This window comes from Xenopus tropicalis, chromosome 1, assembly GCF_000004195.4.
Source record: "Xenopus tropicalis strain Nigerian chromosome 1, UCB_Xtro_10.0, whole genome shotgun sequence".
Classification (NCBI taxonomy): domain Eukaryota; kingdom Metazoa; phylum Chordata; class Amphibia; order Anura; family Pipidae; genus Xenopus; species Xenopus tropicalis.
Window position 1 is genome coordinate 196521583 of NC_030677.2, and position 19718 is coordinate 196541300.

The 19718-nt window shown below is 43.3% G+C and overlaps 1 protein-coding gene across 3 annotated transcripts in view; it reads left to right on the forward strand.

Annotated features, from left to right (window-relative positions):
- The first annotated feature begins 4451 nt into the window (after positions 1–4451).
- The window catches only part of dab2 (Dab, mitogen-responsive phosphoprotein, homolog 2), a 70363-nt gene continuing 55096 nt past the window's right edge, over positions 4452–19718 (forward strand). For all 3 annotated transcript variants that reach the window (XM_002938892.5, XM_012967814.3, XM_004910443.4), the window contains exon 1: positions 4452–4618. The gene's annotated coding sequence lies outside the window, so the exon portion shown is untranslated. The remainder of the gene's footprint in view (positions 4619–19718) is intronic.

Here is a 19718-nt window from a genome sequence, read left to right on the forward strand (position 1 = left end):
AAGATATAATTACCCCTTATTGGGGGCAGAACAGCCATATTGGGTTTATTTAATGGTTAAATGATTCCCTTTTCTCTGTAATAATAAAACAGTTGATCCCAACTAAGATATAATTACCCCTTATTGGGGGCAGAACAGTCCTATTGGGTTTATTTAATGGTTAAATGATTCCCTTTTCTCTGTAATAATAAAACAGTACCTGTACTTGATCCCAACTAAGATATAATTACCCCTTATTGGGGGCAGAACAGTCTTATTGGGTTTATTTCATGGTTAAATGATTCCCTTTTCTCTGTAATAATAAAACAGTACCTGTACTTGATCCCAACTAAGATATAATTACCCCTTATTGGGGGCAGAACAGCCCTATTGGGTTTATTTAATGGTTAAATGATTCCCTTTTCTCTGTAATAATAAAACAGTACCTGTACTTGATCCCAACTTAGACATATTTATTCTTAATGGTTTTTCGGTAGACTCAAGGTTTGGAGATCCAAATTACAGAAAGATCCCTTATCCAGAAAACCCCAGGTCCCGAGCATTCTGTATAACAGGTCCTATACCTGTATTAATTTCCAGCCTATGTACGTACAGATATTTTCTTTGAAGCTCTGCTGCAGCCACGTTGCCTCTGTTGACTAAACAAAGCCCCACCCAGTCTGTTCCGCTCACTGGATATAATGCATACTGTACATAATGCATATTTATGGCCTACCCTCAAATGCTCTGCCAAACAGAACTACAGGTTATTTAAAGGAACAGTAACACTAAAAAATAAAAATGTTTTCAAATAATTAAAATATAATGTACTGTTGCCCTGCACTGGTAAAAGTTGTGTGTTTGCTTCAGAAAGACTACTGTAGTTAATAGAAATAGCTGTTGTGTAGCCATGGGGGCAGCCATTTTAATTGAAAAAAGGAGAAAAGGCACAGGTTACATAAAAAGATAACAGAATAACTGTGTAGAATACAATGGGAATCTATGCTACGTATCTGTTATCTGCTTAGTAACCTGTGCCTTTTCTCCTTTTTTCAATTTAAATGGCTGCCCCCATGGCTACACAGCAGGGTATTTATATAAATTGTAGTAGTGTTTATGAAACAAACACACAACTTTTACCAGTGCAGGGCAATAGTACATAATATATTAATTATTTTTTTACACTTTCATTTTTTGGTGTTACTGTTCCTTTAACATAACAATTCAAGATATAGGGCAGAGTAACTAAAAATACTTCTTTAACTTGTTGTGGGCATTAAAAATAGACCTGCACGTGTACCAGATGGGGGCACCATCAATTACACCTAAGAGGACAGGACACTTTGAGGACCTGGGCTTGATTTTGTCCCCTAATATCCTTCTCATGGTTAGTGATACACAAGGGAGCAGAGCTGCCTTAGGGATGGTGAAAACAGGGGGCCCACATACAGTGGGGCCCCAGAGAGCAGTGGGTGTAAGTGGGGGGGACTAGCATGTATAGAAACAAGAGCAAAATGGTAACTGTAATACTTTCAGTAAGTGTCAAGCTTGTGACCGGTAGTGTAATGTGACTCTTCTGGGCCTGCCAACAAAAAATTTTTTGGGGGCCCCTACCAAACCCATAATGACCTACATCCACAGTATCCTCAACCACTCTCCCCCCCACCAAAATTTGCACTGTGCACTGGCTCGTTGCCCATGGCTTGAGATAGCCAAGCAGTAAGAAGGGTGTTAATTGGACCATAGGGAAGACCCTGCCCCTTAACCAGGGCCCCTCTTTCCACCAGGTCATGGGGTCTGCTGTATGGTAGTTACGCCATTGCCTGTGTTCCTTCCATTGCTGTTGAAGTTCAACTCCCAGAAACCTCTGACAAAGTGACAAATTATGTGGCAAATTAACAACTGTGACTATATTGTGGCTTATGTGGATACAAGAGGCTGACAGACTTCACACCCAGACCTACTGGTGGTCCAGAAAGCAGAAAGGACCGGCCCAAGGCACAACTCCAATACACAGGGCTACCGAATACCTGAATAGTTGGACAGTGTTTGAGTTCAGGGTTCCCAGCATGGGCAACTTGAAGAAAAAAATGGTAAGGAAATTGCTAAGCACAGGGGATGCCCTGGTTTTACCCTACACAATAACCAGTTACCCTCATTCTCACATAAGGATGAAACCTCCCCATTAGGTTCTTATAGACTGTACCCAAACACATATCTATAGAGGTAGAAACATTGACCTCTGGGACATTGCTGGGTTCAAAGTGCACAACCAATAATGTGCACTGGAGGCTAACGTATATATCAACACATAGGGGTATATTTATCATGCTGTGTAAAAGTAAAACATTACCGGTGATGTTGCTCATAGCAGCCAATCAGATGCTTTGCTTTGGTTTTCTAACTGTTGAAATCTAATTGCTGATTGGTTGCCCTGGGCAACATCACCGGTAATGCTTCATTCCACTTTTTACACAACATGATAAATATACCCCTAAAGGGCAGATTAAGTCCCAATTTAGATCTTAATACATTAAAACTCACCCACGTTCAGCTCATTCCTAGGGGTTTTTAGAAGCGTATTTATAAACTTTCACCCATTGATAAATAGGTTTCTAAAAATCCCATAGGAATAAGTAAAACTTGGGTGAGTTCTTATGTATTAAGCGCTAAACTCATACTTTGATAATTCTGCCCCCAGGGGCGATTCTGGACATATCGCCGCCTCCTGGATGCCGCCCCCCCCCCGCTCCCCAGCGCTTACCTTCTGAGCGCAGGAGCGGGTCCGGGGGCGGTGAGATCGCTCTCTGCACTAGAAGAGCCGAATTTCCGGTTTAAAAACCGTAAATTCGGCTCTTAAAGTTCAATAAATAACTCCAAAGTGCCCTCTTCTTAAAGTTGCCAGGAGCGGCTTTTTGCCACCCCTGGTAACTGGGGCGCTTCTGCCGCCTGAGGCGAGTTTCTCAACTCGCCTAATGGCAGAAGCGCCCCTTTCTGCCCCTAATTGCAAAATGGCTGCTACTGGCAACTGCCCCGGCGCACTTTATCTCCTTTGTAAATCAAGTCCATTTCTGTACAGAGCTACAGCCTATGCCAGCGATATATAAATAAAGGCTAATTCTACACTGCAACAAGTGAGGATGATAAATACCCAGTGCTGTTACAATCACCGAATAAACAGTTAGGGTGAAGACACGCGGAGCTACTAGCAGCAGCTACTTGTCACGGCTACAGAAATTGACAATGTTGATCATTTACTGATAACTGTCTCTACGTGTGTTTTAGCAGAGGCAATTCTCAGTATTGTCTATGGCAGGGGATTTTCTGAAGTCTAGTATTCATGAAAAAGTAGCTGCTACTAGTAGCTCCGTGTGTCTTCACCCTTAAACTGGCCATACATACACCGATACTATCGTACAAAACCTCGTTTCGTATGATATTCGGTGCCTGTATGTCGACTCGGCGAGGCGACCGATATTGCAGGAGGCTGCTGATATCAGTCGACTTGCCGATCGGGCGAGTTGGAAGATTTTGACCGGGCACCATAGAAGGCGCCTGAACAAAATCTGCCGTCAGGGCTGAATCGGCAGAAGGAGGTAGAAATCCTATTGTTTCTACCTCCATATCTGATGATTCAGCCCTGAATGTCAGTGGAGGGTTGGAACGATCTTTTGTGTGACCGATGGCTTTAGGGTGAAGACATACAGAGCTACTAGTAGCAGCTACTTGTCACAGCTACTAAACACCAGAGAATCCCCTGCCATAGACAATACTGAGAATTGCCTCTGCTAAAACACACGTAGACCCAAATATCAGTAAATGATCAGCATTGTCAGTTTCTGTAGCTGTGACAAGTAGCTGCTACTAGTAGCTCCGTGTGTCTTCGCCCTTAGGGGCAGATTTAGCAAAATGTGAGTCTGCATCTTAATACATAAAAACTCACTCATGTTCTAGTTATTCCTATGGGATATTTAGATGCCTATCTATCAAATGGAGAATTCTAACATTCACCCACTGATAAATACTCTTCTAAAGATCCCACAGGAATGACTAGAACATGGGGAGTTTGTATTAATCTGCAGACTCACATTTAGATAACGAGTTGGACATGGGGGACACTGGGATTTAATGCCCCCTTTCATTCTTCAGGACAGCCCTGCCAGTTGTACAGCAGCATTTCAGCAATACCCCCCCCCCCTCCCATAGGTGCCACAAGGGGCAAGTAAAATGCTTATGTTTCCCTCCCCTTACAGAGCAGCCAGCACCCTTTCGTTTCCAGGTAGAAATGGACGGACGGAGGAATGTGCTTCCTGTGATGCCGACGGTGCGGCTCTGAGGCAGGGCAGTGCGACCAATTGCCAGTCGCTGCTGCCTTGGTGGGGGCAAAGGAATGGTTAAAGCGAGTCGGGGTGGGGGAGTAGCCGAGGCATCAGGCACATCCAGCACATTCCTGGGCGCACTGAGCTGCCAGCAGCATCTGATTAGCGGCACACACAGTATCGGCGGGGCGGCGGGCAGGGGCTGAGCTAAGGCGGCCGGAGGAGGAGGAGGAACAGCGGCAGCAGGGGAGGAAGGAGCAGCAGCAGCGACAGCGACTGACAGCCGCACATCCCAGCAGCCAGGGGCGATTAGCAGCACTGTGAGTAATGAGCCTCTTCTTCCCTCACTGGGGCACAGCTGCCTGAGTACTGCGCTACCGGGGGCAAATCTCTCACACACAGGGGCAAATGTCTCACACACACAGGGGCAAATCTCTCACACACAGGGGCAAATCTCTCACACACAGGGGCAAATGTCTCACACACACAGGGGCAAATCTCTCACACACAGGGGCAAATCTCTCACACACAGGGGCAAATCTCTCACACACAGGGGCAAATCTCTCACACACACAGGGGCAAATCTCTCACACACACAGGGGCAAATCTCTCACACACAGGGGCAAATCTCTCACACACAGGGGCAAATCTCTCACACACACAGGGGCAAATCTCTCACACACACAGGGGCAAATCTCTCACACACACAGGGGCAAATCTCTCACACACAGGGGCAGATCTCTCACACACAGGGGCAGATCTCTCACACACAGGGGCAAATCTCTCACACACACAGGGGCAAATCTCTCACACACACAGGGGCAGATCTCTCACACACACAGGGGCAAATCTCTCACACACACAGGGGCAAATCTCTCACACACACAGGGGCAAATCTCTTACACACAGGGGCAAGGAGCTGGCATGGAAAGGGTCTGGGGCAATGAGAAATGAGTGCAAGGGGGATTTAAAAAGAATTAGAGAGCTAGGGATACAGAGAGAGGCAGACAGGGAGAGACAGTGGCTAAGGTGTGGGTTGCACTACTCCCAAGGGGGTTACACTCATTCCAATGAATTAAAGGGGCCGCATATAATGTGTTTGTGCTTGGGGGGGGGACTCATATAAAAAGGTGAAGGGGTTAAAAGCTTTTGGGAGTCAGTGATTGGGATCTGACACTTGTGGACAGTCACAGGTTGCCTGCCCCAGAGGTAGGGACATTATAACTGAGACATTATGAGGGACATTATAACTGCTACCTCCTGGCAAGTCAGCAAAGTGGCTGTAACTCTATGGGCCCCATTGGCTCCTGGGTTCCTGTACAGCAATATTTGACCCAGAGTCACAAGTGGGTGTCATAGGGGCACTTACAGACAGCTGTGGCTGAGCGTTGTAGTCCAACCGTGGCTAAAGGGCCAGGGGTCAGACGTCCCTAAGGCAAAGTGTGAGTAAGAAACAGAAGGTGCAACTGTAGATGAGCAAGGGAGCCAGCCATTCATTCCCCTTCATTCAACCACTATTCTCCTCACCCAGGCACCTCTCTCTTCCTATCCCTCTCTCTTCCTATCCCTCTCTCTCTCTTCCTATCCCTCTCTCTTCCTATCCCTCTCTCTCTCTCTTCCTATCCCTCTCTCTCTCTCTTCCTATGCCTCTCTCTCTCTCTCTTCCTATCCCTCTCTCTCTCTCTCTTCCTATGCCTCTCTCTCTCTCTCTTCCTATCCCTCTCTCTTCCTATCCCTCTCTCTTCCTATCCCTCTCTCTTCTCTTCTTATCCCTCTCTCTTCTCTTCTTATCCCTCTCTCTTCCTATCCCTCTCTCTTCCTATCCCTCTCTCTTCCTATCCCTCTCTCTTCCTATCCCTCTCTCTTCTCTTCTTATCCCTCTCTCTTCTTATCCCTCTCTCTTCCTATCCCTCTCTCTTCCTATCCCTCTCTCTTCCTATCCCTCTCTCTTCTCTTCTTATCCCTCTCTCTTCTTATCCCTCTCTCTTCCTATCCCTCTCTCTTCCTATCCCTCTCTCTTCCTATCCCTCTCTCTTCTCTTCTTATCCCTCTCTCTTCTTATCCCTCTCTCTTCCTATCCCTCTCTCTTCCTATCCCTCTCTCTTCCTATCCCTCTCTCTTCTCTTCTTATCCCTCTCTCTTCTTATCCCTCTCTCTTCCTATCCCTCTCTCTTCCTATCCCTCTCTCTTCCTATCCCTCTCTCTTCCTATCCATCTCTCTTCTCTTCTTATCCCTCTCTCTTCTTATCCCTCTCTCTTCCTATCCCTCTCTCTTCCTATCCCCCTCTCTTCCTATCCCTCTCTCTTCCTATTCCCCTCTTTCTCTTTGTCTCTGCCAGTGCCTCTGTCTCTTTCTCCGTCGCTGTGCTGCAGTTGTTTGGTTACCATGACTCACTGGAAGGTTTAACATTGCTTCCAAAATAATCCCTTCTCCCATGATTTCCCACAAAGCTCCCTTTCCCTTCTCTCCTGTACTAATCCAGTCCCCCCCTGCATTCCTCTATAGCTCCGATCTAAAAATAAGGGGCCAGAGAGGAAGCAGTTATATAAGCTGTGGAGTCCGGCCGCAGCCCATACCATGCAGAACGGGGGGCACCCTGCACAGATCTGCCCTGTCTGGGCTGCTGCAAGTCATTTCCCCTTTGTTTGAATAGGGAAAGGAAATCCCTTAGTCTCACTCTGCACACAGAGGCATTTACTGGGAGGGGGGATAATATTCATTTTTAAAACCTTTTAGGCAGCGCATTCAGCTTATATAGTATGTTCTGATTCTATTACTAAATAGACATTGGATCCACACCCCCTTAGGCTATATTTGCCTTTTAATTGCCCAGTTTATTGGATAAACTCCTAATTAAAGGGAAAATGTACTCTGCTTCTTTCTTGCAAAAGGCTATGCATTTATTGTGCACATTGAATGCCCATTCTCTGCGTATTTGCCTTTGTACATACTGTATGAGAGCAGATGCCATACTGCTTTTCTAATAGTTATGCATGACCTGCTTGTGGCCACTAGGGGCGCTGTTGCTATTGATGCCTAGAGTGTAGCCATATAGCAAAACTTATTTAGCAATGCAATTATTTTTAGGAGAACCCATATACACAGTAAGCTACAGAGCTTTATTTAGGGACTCAAATAGAGGTGTCCCAGGGCCCTACATATAGTAGGGTAGGGTGTAGTAGATACAGTAGGGCAAGATGGAGGCATAGAGTAAGAGGTTGAAACTTTATATCAAAGGCAAGCTATTCCTGTATACTGTACTGTCTATAAATAGCAATATGGCAGCTCCTAACTGTACCCAATGAGCACAATAAGCTGTATTATTATCTCAGTATATTGCTTGGGAAAATACATGAAATGAAAGTTCCGGATTTATATATGAATTTATATGAGATTGTCACTGTAAAGTGCAGGTAAGTGAATGCCATTACAGAGGTTTGGTACAATGTATTTCGCTCAGTCGATCCAGAGTGAAGCAAATGTCACCAAGTGAAAGGGCAAATGGAGAGAGTTGGAGGAGGGATATGGATCAGAATGTGTCTTTTTCCCTGTGAATATTATGGGCTCAGCGTAGCTGCGTGGAATCCGAATGTAAATATCATTATCTCCCCTTACAAATGGGAAACAGACCTGGTCGCTTTGTTATTGCAGCTGAATACTGGGGGCAGGCTCTGTGTATAAATGGAGGCTTCTGTGGCAGGGGATTCCTGATCAGACTTTCTGGGTTTTGTGGCTGTTGTTCTGTCATATTGTTCTGATTGCATATTGGACTGGACTTGGTACTGTCCGTACATGCTATACTTAATTCACACATTCTTTTTGGTCACCTGCTGGTAAAATCTCTCCCCGAGTCCCATTGGGTTCCTGGCCCTTTGGCTTACGTCTGGCCCAGCTCTTGTTGGCACTGCACAGTGTTCCAGCCCAAAGGCTAGCACAAAGGTTTGGGGGTTATGCGGGTAGGCCGCAGGCGATTGTTGACCGTGGAGCAGAAGCCAGGTGACCCCACTTTTAAGGATGGTGGTTGTGATTTTGCAGTATGAGTGAAAGCTCTTCTACCTAGTGCTTGGGAAGAGTGTCCAGAATGTTGTTTGAAAGCCTGAGGTGAATACTTTCCCTTTAATAAACACCTTTTCTGCTTTATAGCCTGCCCCCCCCCTGCCCAGCAAGTGTATCTCCCTTACAGTTACAGTTACTACCTCACCCCATTAACACCGGCCACTAATTGAATCCACATCCTGCATGGCTAATTAGCAATTCATTTAGAAGTACTCTGCAGACTGAACTGATGTATGTGCAGCCATGCAGCCTGTATTGCTAACTAGCCATGGAGGTGGCAACCCTATCCCTACATGATAGTATGCAGCAGGCAGGGTCACTAGGGTCGGCAGATGAGGCACATGCCTAGGGCGGTTGGGGGGCACTAGGCACGTACCTCTGTTTCCTACCATTAGTCCATGCCCTTGTCCCCCGCTGCCAGCTTGTCTATTATTTTTCCAACCGCCCGAGTACCTTTTGGCTCACTCCTCTTTAACGTTAAGGCTGCGATCAGGGTACAAAGGACAATCCGGACAGGTAAGCGGGCCTGGATCCGTATGGCCCATGAAAGCCAGAGCCCACTGGGTTTTTTCCTGGTGTCCCGTGGGCCCAGTTCAGCCCTGGCCAAATTTTGATTTCCACTCCATCTTCAGAATGTATGTACAGTTATATATGTACAGAGATGAACACCAAAGACCGCTAGTAAAACCTTGAATATGTGTCACGCTAAAAACAGAGCTCTATTATATAAATTGTGCTCCATACAGGCCAAAGCATGCGAGAAATTACACATAAAACAACATCTTCACCAGTTCATGCCTAATGAAAAGCCGTATTTATGTGAGTAACATAAAGCTGCACGTTGTGCCCTTCGGGAAACCCAAGGTTTTTAGCTTAATGGGAAACCTCCAATCTGTGTTTTATATCATGATAAGGATTGAAAAGGCCTGAAATAATGGGTTTCTGTTCCATAGCCAAGCCAAAGGGCTGAAACCCAATAAATATCATTGTGAGTAGAGTTGGTGCCGCCACCGTGCCAGCACAGGATTCTTTTATATGCATAGCCCTGTGATACAGCTGCCTGGGGGCCCCCTGCTTAAGGGCATAACTTCAATGGAAGCAGACCCTGTGGCTGCTGAGGGGGAGAAAATATTGGTAGCCCAGAGGGGCACTGACTGATTATTTTGGTTTATATTTAGGGAAAAAAGCTGGAGTTTAGGGGGGGGGGGGCTATAATTATTTTGAAGTGGAGCACTGGCAACTTCTAGTTATGCCACTGCTGGTAATTCTAAAAAGGGGGTCAGTTGATTTATTTCTCATAATAATTTGATGTAGACACCACAGGTAGTGCTTGCCCCCAATAAATAAATGCAGACAGAGATTTAAAGAGCCAAAGTATATGAAGTACAGGGGTAAAAGGGACCATTTAATATTACCTTAGTACTTTCCATTGTGTCCTGCCAGTGCTTCCTAACTGACTGAAGGGAAATTAGGGGGCTGGATGGGGCCACCTATGTGCCTAACCCCAGCCGTCCCTCATGAATACAGCGCTGACACCCACATGGCGCACATGTTTATTTGGCACTGAGGCCTGTATATGGCACAACTGTATGTATAGTATATGGTGTAACTAAGTGCAGAGTACTGCAAAGGGTCTGTATCACCGCAAACTTTTAGTCTGATTTGGGGCATTTTTATATTCTTTTGTTTAGGTTTTTTATTACATAAGGCTGCTGTCAGGATGAGGATGAATTATGTCATTTGCCATTAGATCCCTTTAAATACTGTGTAAAGAACCTGTATAATAAGATGGATTAAGAAAGGGCACAATTCCATACCCAAAAGTTGCCTGATGCCAAAAAAAGGCTTTTTTGTATTTATGATGGATGAACACACTTTTTTGAGCAATGAACTGTTTGAGTGCCACTTATTTGTGTTATATACATATATCATATATATACTGTATATAAATGCCAGCAGACAAAAGCCAACGCACTACTTTCTGTCCCCTCTATGTGTGTGCCCTGGGAGGCTGAGGAAATCTTCCTTTATATCTAGTGCTTTGTAGGGACGCTCTTTTCACATTGCCCCTGTGTGAGCTACAAGCAGCTGCTTCTTGTCTTTCTAGTCATAGACAGGGTGGGGGTAAAAAACAAACAAAAGACCCTATAAAAATAATCATGTCTAAATTAGCTTTATGCCAGGGGTTGTCTTTTAAACTTTAAAAAGACAACCAAAATGTGTTGCTGTGCTTAACTGTCAGGACAGTCTGGCCTGGGCAATAGGTAGCTTTGGTTTGGTTTGATGTACTCAAAAAATTTGTATGGCCAAATGGGCTTGATGCAGTGTAGGACTGGAGACCGAAGGGCCCATTGGAAGGCCTGATTTCTAGGGCCCTGATGCCATCAACGACCCCCTCACTACCAATGCACCCCATCCCACCTATGCAACCCCCTCCTGCCGCACATATACCTACTACACAGACCCGGAGTGCCAGGGCCTCTGGGATTTCTCCTGGTGTCCCGGTAGTCCAGTCCAATGTTGGGCCCAATGAATGCCTCATATGGAAAGCAGGTGCATACCCATAAATTGCGGATTATATCTATGAACTGTTGACCAATAAAATGTTTCTGCCTGCCCAGTCAAAAGCTGTATCTGTCTTAATCAAAAATTTTATTTTATAGGGGCATATTTATCAAAATGTGAGATTATCGCTCACCACAAAAAATTCACCCACTTTCTATTCATTCCCAGGCGATTTTTATAGGCATGTTTATCAACGGGGGAAAGTTAGAGTTCGCCGTTTGGTAAACATGCTTCTAAAAATGCCATAGGGATTAACAGAAAGTGTGGTGAGCTCTAATCTCACATTTTGATAAAAGTGTTAACAAACTAGTTGCTTTTTCTTGTATTTTATCAAATAATAATGTTACAGATGTAAGAAGGTTGTACATTTCTCACATTAGCAGCGTGTATTTACAGACCATAACATAAATATAGGTGACCCCTATGAAATTTCACCTTGACTCTCCTGGGGGGTCTCGGCCCACCGGCTGACAGATAAGCGCTGATGTAAGGCTTTGAGTGCTAGTTAGCAGCAGGCTAATGCTTGACTCATCAATGAACGGTATCAACTGTTCTGAACAGACCTCGGCCCATCTGTGCATGTTTCCTTCAGTTTTTACTACTGCAGAGAACACCGGCTCTGCCTCCGTTATTGGCCGATTCTGTAAATTCTGGGAAAATAAATGAGATGTACGTGAATCTGATGATTTACATAGATAAACAGAATGTGTGTGTTCAGCTGCAGCAGTGAGCTGGGGGCCATTTGTGCCTGTTCTGCATGTAGCTGGGGGGTCTCGGCACCTCTCCCCTCTGTAGGGTGCCAGCTCTTTGGTTTGCGGAGAGCTGACCCATTCCTGGCGCTGCCGTATTACAGTATGCTTGTGAAGTGGAATCCACAAGGGATTGTGTGTGTGGTGATTTTCCCATGAGGCTGCATTTTATTTAGGGAGGTAAAGCACAGAGTGGTACTGATATATTTTATGGAAGATAAGAAGGGTTCTGAAAATAAATAAACTCTCCTTTCCCTCCCTCGTATCCCCGCAATATCTTTGTGTGCCAGCTCCCAGCATGGCACGATGGGTTGGATAGGGTTGCCAAGCCATGTATTGGACATATTTGTACAGCTTATTATGCCTAAAGTAACAGTAACTATTCCCTGAGAAACCAGGCCCTAAAGGGACGTTTACTGGCTGGGGGAACTTCTACTATTGAAAAGGTGGCAACCCTACTTGGGCATCCTTTAGTTTGAAGGTTATCAGACACACAAGTTGGTGGTTCCCTGTACTTACCTCCTGCTTAAGGCAGGCACAAGCTGTCAGGAACAAGGGCTGCTACAAATCACCAAGGGCCACTGGTCCTTCAGGGTTTGGCGAGGCCCAAGGAGGAGGCTGAGCTTGGACACAGGGATAACTTTATTAAAGCAGTATGCCTGAGTTGGCATACTGAGAGACTGGGTGTATCAAGGGCATGGTGATAATTTTATGTGTCTTATTTCATTGGAGCCCCATTGTACATATTGGCAGGGCCCTCCTCCTAAGGACCCAAGATAACCAATGGGTAAATAATTGTTGGCTCCTGTGGGGGAGATGGCTACTATGGGGGACATGATTCCTGGTAGCGGCCCTGGCTCCATGTATAATATGTGCAGGATGAATAGAAGTTCCAGTTCCATGTATACCATCTTTGCCCCGCCTGGCTGGCTGCTTTAGGAACTCATTGCCATTACCGTCCCGTGAATTAATATTCTCGTTGTAGTGTTAGAAAGCATACATTTATCAATGTGCTCATGGAAAATAGGGCAAACTGTTTTTTTTTTTTACTTGTTTTTCTTTTTTATATGAAGATTTATAAATCTTTTTGCCACTTCTCTCGGTGGGTGACAGCGCTTCCTGTAACTGCTTACACAGCTGCAAACTGTCTGTATACCTCAGTACTAAATGCCAGCCGCAGGAGGGCCCTGCTCCAACTGCCAAACCATCACCACCCTGGCACCTAATCACCTTTTTAGGTGTCTGAACCATTTGAAACATACAAATAGTTCTTGCAGTAAGCGCAGCCATTACTCTTGGTGTTGAGCCATAAGAGTAGTATAGAGTTAATACAGGCCTTGTGGTCTATAGAGGAATTGTGCTGCCAGCACGACCTGGAACACATACTGTTCCTTTAAAAGCATTTTGCATAAAACTGGTTCAGATGCAAATAGCATCTTGGCGCTTCCATCAGCAGAGAGGGAACTGGAATAAGCTTATTTCCATGAGCTGACAACCATGACACTGCGTCGCTGTGTAGCGAAACCACTTTAAAGCCGAAACATTCTATTGTTGCAGTTCACTTGCTGAGTCTTTTTTAGGGTCAGCTCATTCCGAGATCCCTATCCCTCACAAACAAATAGCAAATTAGAAAAGCAAGTTGTGTTCATTTATATGTTGATTTTTCTTTGCAAAACTGTGAAATTAAAGTGGAAGTTCATTTTTTAAATTCACATATACAGATTCACTGTTATCCAGAATGCTCGGGACCTGGGGTTTTCCGGATAAGGGTTCTTTGTGTAATTCGGATCTCCGCTAAAAAATTCATTTAAACAATAATTCAATCCAATTGTTTTGGTTCCAATAAGGGGTAATTATATCTTAGTTGGGATCAAGTACAGGTACTGTTTTATTATTACAGAGAAAAGGGAATCATTTAACCATTAAATAAACCCAATAGGGCTGTTCTGCCCCCAATAAGGGGTAATTATATCTTAGTTGGGATCAAGTACAGGTACTGTTTTATTATTACAGAGAAAAGGGAATCATTTAACCATGAAATAAACCCAATAGGGCTGTTCTGCCCCAATAAGGGGTAATTATATCTTAGTTGGAATCAAGTACAGGTACTGTTTTATTATTACAGAGAAAAGGGAATCATTTAACCATTAAATAAACCCAATAGGGCTGTTCTGCCCCAATAAGGGGTAATTATATCTTAGTTGGAATCAAGTACAGGTACTGTTTTATTATTACAGAGAAAAGGGAATCATTTAACCATTAAATAAACCCAATAGGGCTGTTCTGCCCCCAATAAGGGGTAATTATATCTTAGTTGGAATCAAGTACAGGTACTGTTTTATTATTACAGAGAAAAGGGAATCATTTAACCATTGGGTTTATTTCATGGTTAAATGATTCCCTTTTCTCTGTAATAATAAAACAGTACCTGTACTTGATCCCAACTAAGATATAATTACCCCTTATTGGGGCAGAACAGCCCTATTGGGTTTATTTAATGGTTAAATGATTCCCTTTTCTCTGTAATAATAAAACAGTACCTGTACTTGATCCCAACTAAGATATAATTACCCCTTATTGGGGGCAGAACAGTCCTATTGGGTTTAATTAATGTTTTATTGTTTTTTTTTAGTAGACTTAAGGTATGGAGATCCAAATTACGGAAATACCCCTTATCCGGAATACCCTTGGTTCCGAGCATTCTGGATAATGGGTCCTATACCTGTATCATGAACAGAACAGTCAGCAGCAAATCCTGGGAAAGCCCATAAGAAGCCCTCAAAGATGGAATATGTAGGCGGCCAACAACGCTGCCGCCCCATCGTCCCAGTCACATATCCGGAGACTGTAAGAACTCTGAAAACTTGTGAGAATGAACGTGGAGAACATGTAACACATTTCCATCTGGCAGCACAACTAGCAGTTAAAAAGGCAAAAAAAATCTATTAAAAATGGTGCTGCTGAATGCTAAATTATAGAGAGAAATGGCATTAATATGCTCTCTTGACTGATAAATAGGAACAATCAATGAGGGGAATGAACATCCTGCCCCAATTGTAGGTGTAATTGTAGCTCGTGTGTGAGCAGGCATTGCTTAAACACAGTCAAACCACATTCCGAAATATTTAGCAACTCATAACAAAGACTTTCCTATTCAGCCCCTGGCACAGGTGCCCCCCTGGGAGGCAATAATGAGCACTGCCATGCAAGCTTTATTTCACCTTATCTTTAGTATGTTATAGAATGTCCCAGTCTTAGCAACTTTTCAGCTGTGCTCCATTTTTTATTGTTTCAGAATTATTTTCCATCCTTTTCTGCCTCTGTCCAGCTTGCTATATGGTTGCTGGGGGGGTCATTGACCCAAACAACCAAAAAAAAACTATTGCTCTTTGAGGATACAATTGTATTATTATTATTACTTATCTTTCTGTTCAGGCCCTCTCCTATTCATCTTCCATTCTCTCATTCAAGCCAATGCCTGGTTGCTAGGGTAAATTGGACCCTAGCAACCTGATAGCTGCTGAGCAAAATGCAAAAAAAGTAATTTAAAAACCAAAACCACCAGAAATAAAAAAGGAAGACAAACTGCAAATAGTCTGAGAATATCCCTGTTTGCATCCTACTAAAAGTATCGGACCCCTTATCCAAAAACCCATTACCCAGAAAGTTCCGAATTACGGAAAGGCTATTTCCCATAGACTCCATTTTAATCAAATAATTCATATTTTTAAAAATGATTTCTTTTTCTCTGTAATAATAAAACAGTACCTGTACTTGATCCCAACTAAGATATAATTACCCCTTATTGGGGGCAGAACAGCCCTATTGGGTTTATTTCATGGTTAAATGATTCCCTTTTCTCTGTAATAATAAAACAGTACCTGTACTTGATCCCAACTAAGATATAATTACCCCTTATTGGGGGCAGAACAGCCCTATTGGGTTTATTTCATGGTTAAATGATTCCCTTTTCTCTGTAATAATAAAACATTACCTGTACTTGATCCCAACTAAGATATAATTACCCCTTATTGGGGGCAGAACAGCCCTATTGGGTTTATTTCATGGTTAAATGATTCCCTTTTCTCTGTAATAATAAAACAGTACCTGTACTTGATCCCAACTAAGATATAATTACCCCTTATTGGGGGCAGAACAGCCCTATTGGGTTTATTTAATGGTTAAATGATTTATAGCAGACTTAAGTCATGGAGATCCAAATTACGGAAAAATCCCTTATCCGGAAAACCCCAAGCATTCTGGATAACGGGTCCCATACCTGTATATGCAAAATGTATAACAAGATGAGAGCCCTCTTTACCACTTGTATCAGTTATTGGTTGCTTTGTATGTAATTCTGTATGCTTGGTGTATAAACCCATTTATTGTACAGCGCTGTGGCATATGTCGGCGCTTTCTATTGGCTGTTGCTCTATTTGGATATTGTAATGCACAGTTTTGCATTATATTGGTACTGTCCACTTGAAAGCTGTGGGTGCAGTCAAAGTACCGCCAGCACCGTGGCTGAACATTAAAGGGTTAATCACCTGATCTTTTTTATTATAGTTAATTTTGGAACGGAATTTGCGCAAGTACACGCATTATATATATGTTTGTTTTCTGTTTAAATCTTTTGGTTGTATGATATACAGTTTAATTTCCCAAGTCGGTTGCGGGGCATATAAATACACTGAGCCCCTGCCACCGGAGAACAGACCTACATGTGACGCCTCAGTGAAGGGAATAAAGATGTTTAATGAGACAAGTGAAGGGCTCTGTCGGATTTAACTCTTTTTAATTGAAATGAACGTGTCAGTAGTTGGATATTTGTTTTTACTGTACCAAAAGGAATGTGACAGTTCTCCAGTTCCTCGTTAAAATCGGTTTGGTTTTAGAAAGAGTACAAAATGGTTCATCCCGCTTTCTCATTTGCAAAAATAACACATTTACTTCTAGCTCAATGGTATCAGCTCTACCCACAGCTACTGGCATCAAGCACTCTTTCCTAACCTTGGGCTTGGGGGACCCGGATAAAGTGTGGGTTTAGTACTGTACTTTATTGTTGGGATAAGTTTTACTATGTTAGAGGGGATCATGGAGACTCTACCTGAACACCATGGGCTGATTCATAGGTAAATAATCTCCAAGCTGAACCAATCTTTCCACAACTGTCCCAAGTTGCTGACCCAAAACTGACTTACTATACGGGGGGGGGGGTATGGCCTGGTGTACTGAGCCCATGGCCAAACATATAGCAGTAAACAGGCATTCCAAAAAGTCCCATGATAGCAGACCATGAAAGTAAAAAGCAAATATATAGCAACGTATCTTTATTTAGTTTACATGTCCTTAGATAGCTGTTTTAAAGACATGTAAACTAAATTAGGATACTTTGCTATATAATTGGTTTAATCTGCTTTCCTTGGCTGTTGGTTTGGGGCTTTGCACACAAACCCAACATTTCTACTGTAGAATGTGCCATACACAGTGGCCCAAACCCCACATAGGAATGACCACCAGGGGGACACACAGGGGCCACTGGACTAGTGTTTAAGTATAGATTAGGAGGGAGCAGACTGGCAACGAGAAGGGAAGGATGCTTGCACGTAGAAAAAAGTTTATTAAGCCAACATAAAGTGAACAACAACCTTTGTATAGAACAGGCAGTGTAATAAAAGTAAGCAACTTACTGGCTCAGAAGGAATGGTTCAAGAACAGGCAAAAATACAAAGTAATCGGCAAGAAATTGGGTCCAGAATCAGGATCAAAGACCAAGGAACAGAGTGAGGGTCAGGGTGCCCAGCAAAGAGGGACAAAAGTCAGGGTGACCAGCAGGTACAGAGACCTAGGAACTGGCAATGGGAGGAGCCAGGTCAGGGTTTAAATAAGGGCTCTCTGCTGGGAGCTCACTAGGGATTGGCTACACCTGCCAATTAATGCAGAACAGCTGAGTGTACTTACCAGCACTAGGGAGAGCCCTAGGAACCTTAGAACAGGGTAAGCCTATACCTCCAACCTGCCTTAATAGGGTAGAGGTAAGGTGACTAGCTGCAATATACTAAGTCCCTGGTTCAAACCCAGCAAAGGAATGGACTGAGAGAAGATATTTTACTGTCTACTATCCAAAATTCTCAGCAGCTACTTCTTATTCTTAATATACAAAAATATAGACAGCAGTGGCGTATTGAGTTATATTCAGTTGCCATCAAAGGGAATTGTGGTCAGTTGCTCACCATGATTAGTTTCTATCAAACGGTCCAATACAGTGGTGTAACTAGAGTAGTACGGACCCTAGTGCACAATTTGCACCAGAGTCCCAACCTTGCTCCCTGTCTTCCCATTCCAGTAAAGTAGGGGCTACAGGTCTCTCTCTCTCAGTGCACTGGGTCCACCCATGGGCTTCAAACAGCTCCATTAATAGGTACGCCACTGGTTTTATGAGCAATAGCACTAAAATAATAAAACTATGGATAAATCTAAAGGGCTAATAATAATGAAGTCACAAGAGCAGGCACAGGTTGGTTGCGCATAATGACATCATTCATTAAAAGTATTTGTATTTGCGTACAATCACGCTTCTTGTATAGTTGCGACATTGGCACCCAAGTGGACAATGGACACATGGGTCTCTTTAATGTAGTGGTAATTCCAGGGTCCCTACAGCAGGTTGCATTAAAAGACGCCACAGAATTGCACCCAAAGAATCATTCTCAAATGGCATTTTCAGCATCAGAAGTGATTCAATCCCATCTCTGAAAATGTTGCCTGCACCTTGCGCCTGATTTTATAACACACACACAATTGCATTACTTTTGTTGCATCTGGTGCAACTTCCTTTGCAGCCTCAGTTACACTGAAATTATGGGGAAAACTGCATTGTGGAAAACATCATGGCATTTTGCATCTGAAATTCCAGTTTGCACACTGCATATGCAGTTGTAATATACCCTCTATGTCTGTAAATGATAGAATCCCCGCTAGATAGGTTTTAGTTTCCCTCAAAAAATAGACCAGCAATTCTGAGAGTGTCGAGTTTGATTAACCACAGCAGTGCATTCTCATGGGAGATTATTATGCACCCCCTTTCCAGAACCTTCCGAATGTAACACCAGGTTTGTTTCCAAGTATCCTGTGTGCCAAGAACAAAGACTGATTTTATGGTCAGTGCAGTTAACACACCCAGTGAAGGTTATAAACACAAGCTTGTATTTTGGAAGCAGCTCGGAAAAGAAGAATTTGTGCGTCAAAAATACTTGGGCACAACATTTCCTCAGGAATTTGCTGCAAAAAGAACTTTATGTGCCAAATTGCTTAGGAAGAAGGTTGTTAAGTAAAAATGCCCCCCTGATACTTATCTGAGTATTAATTGCAGATAGCTGGCTCTTTAAGACCTTATGGACCATCTTTATTTAAGGGCAATGAAAACCCAAGACACATTTGTCCCTTTACGTTGCCATAGGAGAAGATAATCCTTTCTAGAAGATGGCTGCAAGTCAGTAATTGAGCCAGGTACCAGATTGGCTTCCTACCCAGTAATGCATGTATTGTAGGAAACCAGCTGTTTTATTATATTGGTAGTAACAGTTAGAAAGGGTGGAAGGTGTTTAGAGGTTATCCTTGTTGTTATGGTGCCTCCTTAAGTATCTACCTGGAGGAAGAGTCTGGGAAGATCTGTAATGAGATCCAAACAATGAGAAGATAATAAAAGAACCAGCTCTAACAAATGAAAATAATGCCAGGCATTAGCCTGTTCCTTGCATACCAGCCAGCGTTTCAGATAATTAGGTGATGTTTTTGTATGTGTTTTTGATCCATGATGACCATAAAACCATTTTCACTGTCCAAAACTACTTGATATTTATCCTTTATATGCAAAATGAGAGAGGAAATTAGAAGTAATTTGTAAGTTCCATGACCTCTGTAATGGTATGCAGTCAGCAGTAATGCCTTTATATGGTTCCTAAAACTTCTTGGTAACTTCTAATAACTAGTCTAATAGTTATACTAGACATAGTGCTGGATCCAGAATAATTTAGGCACAAGTCCCTG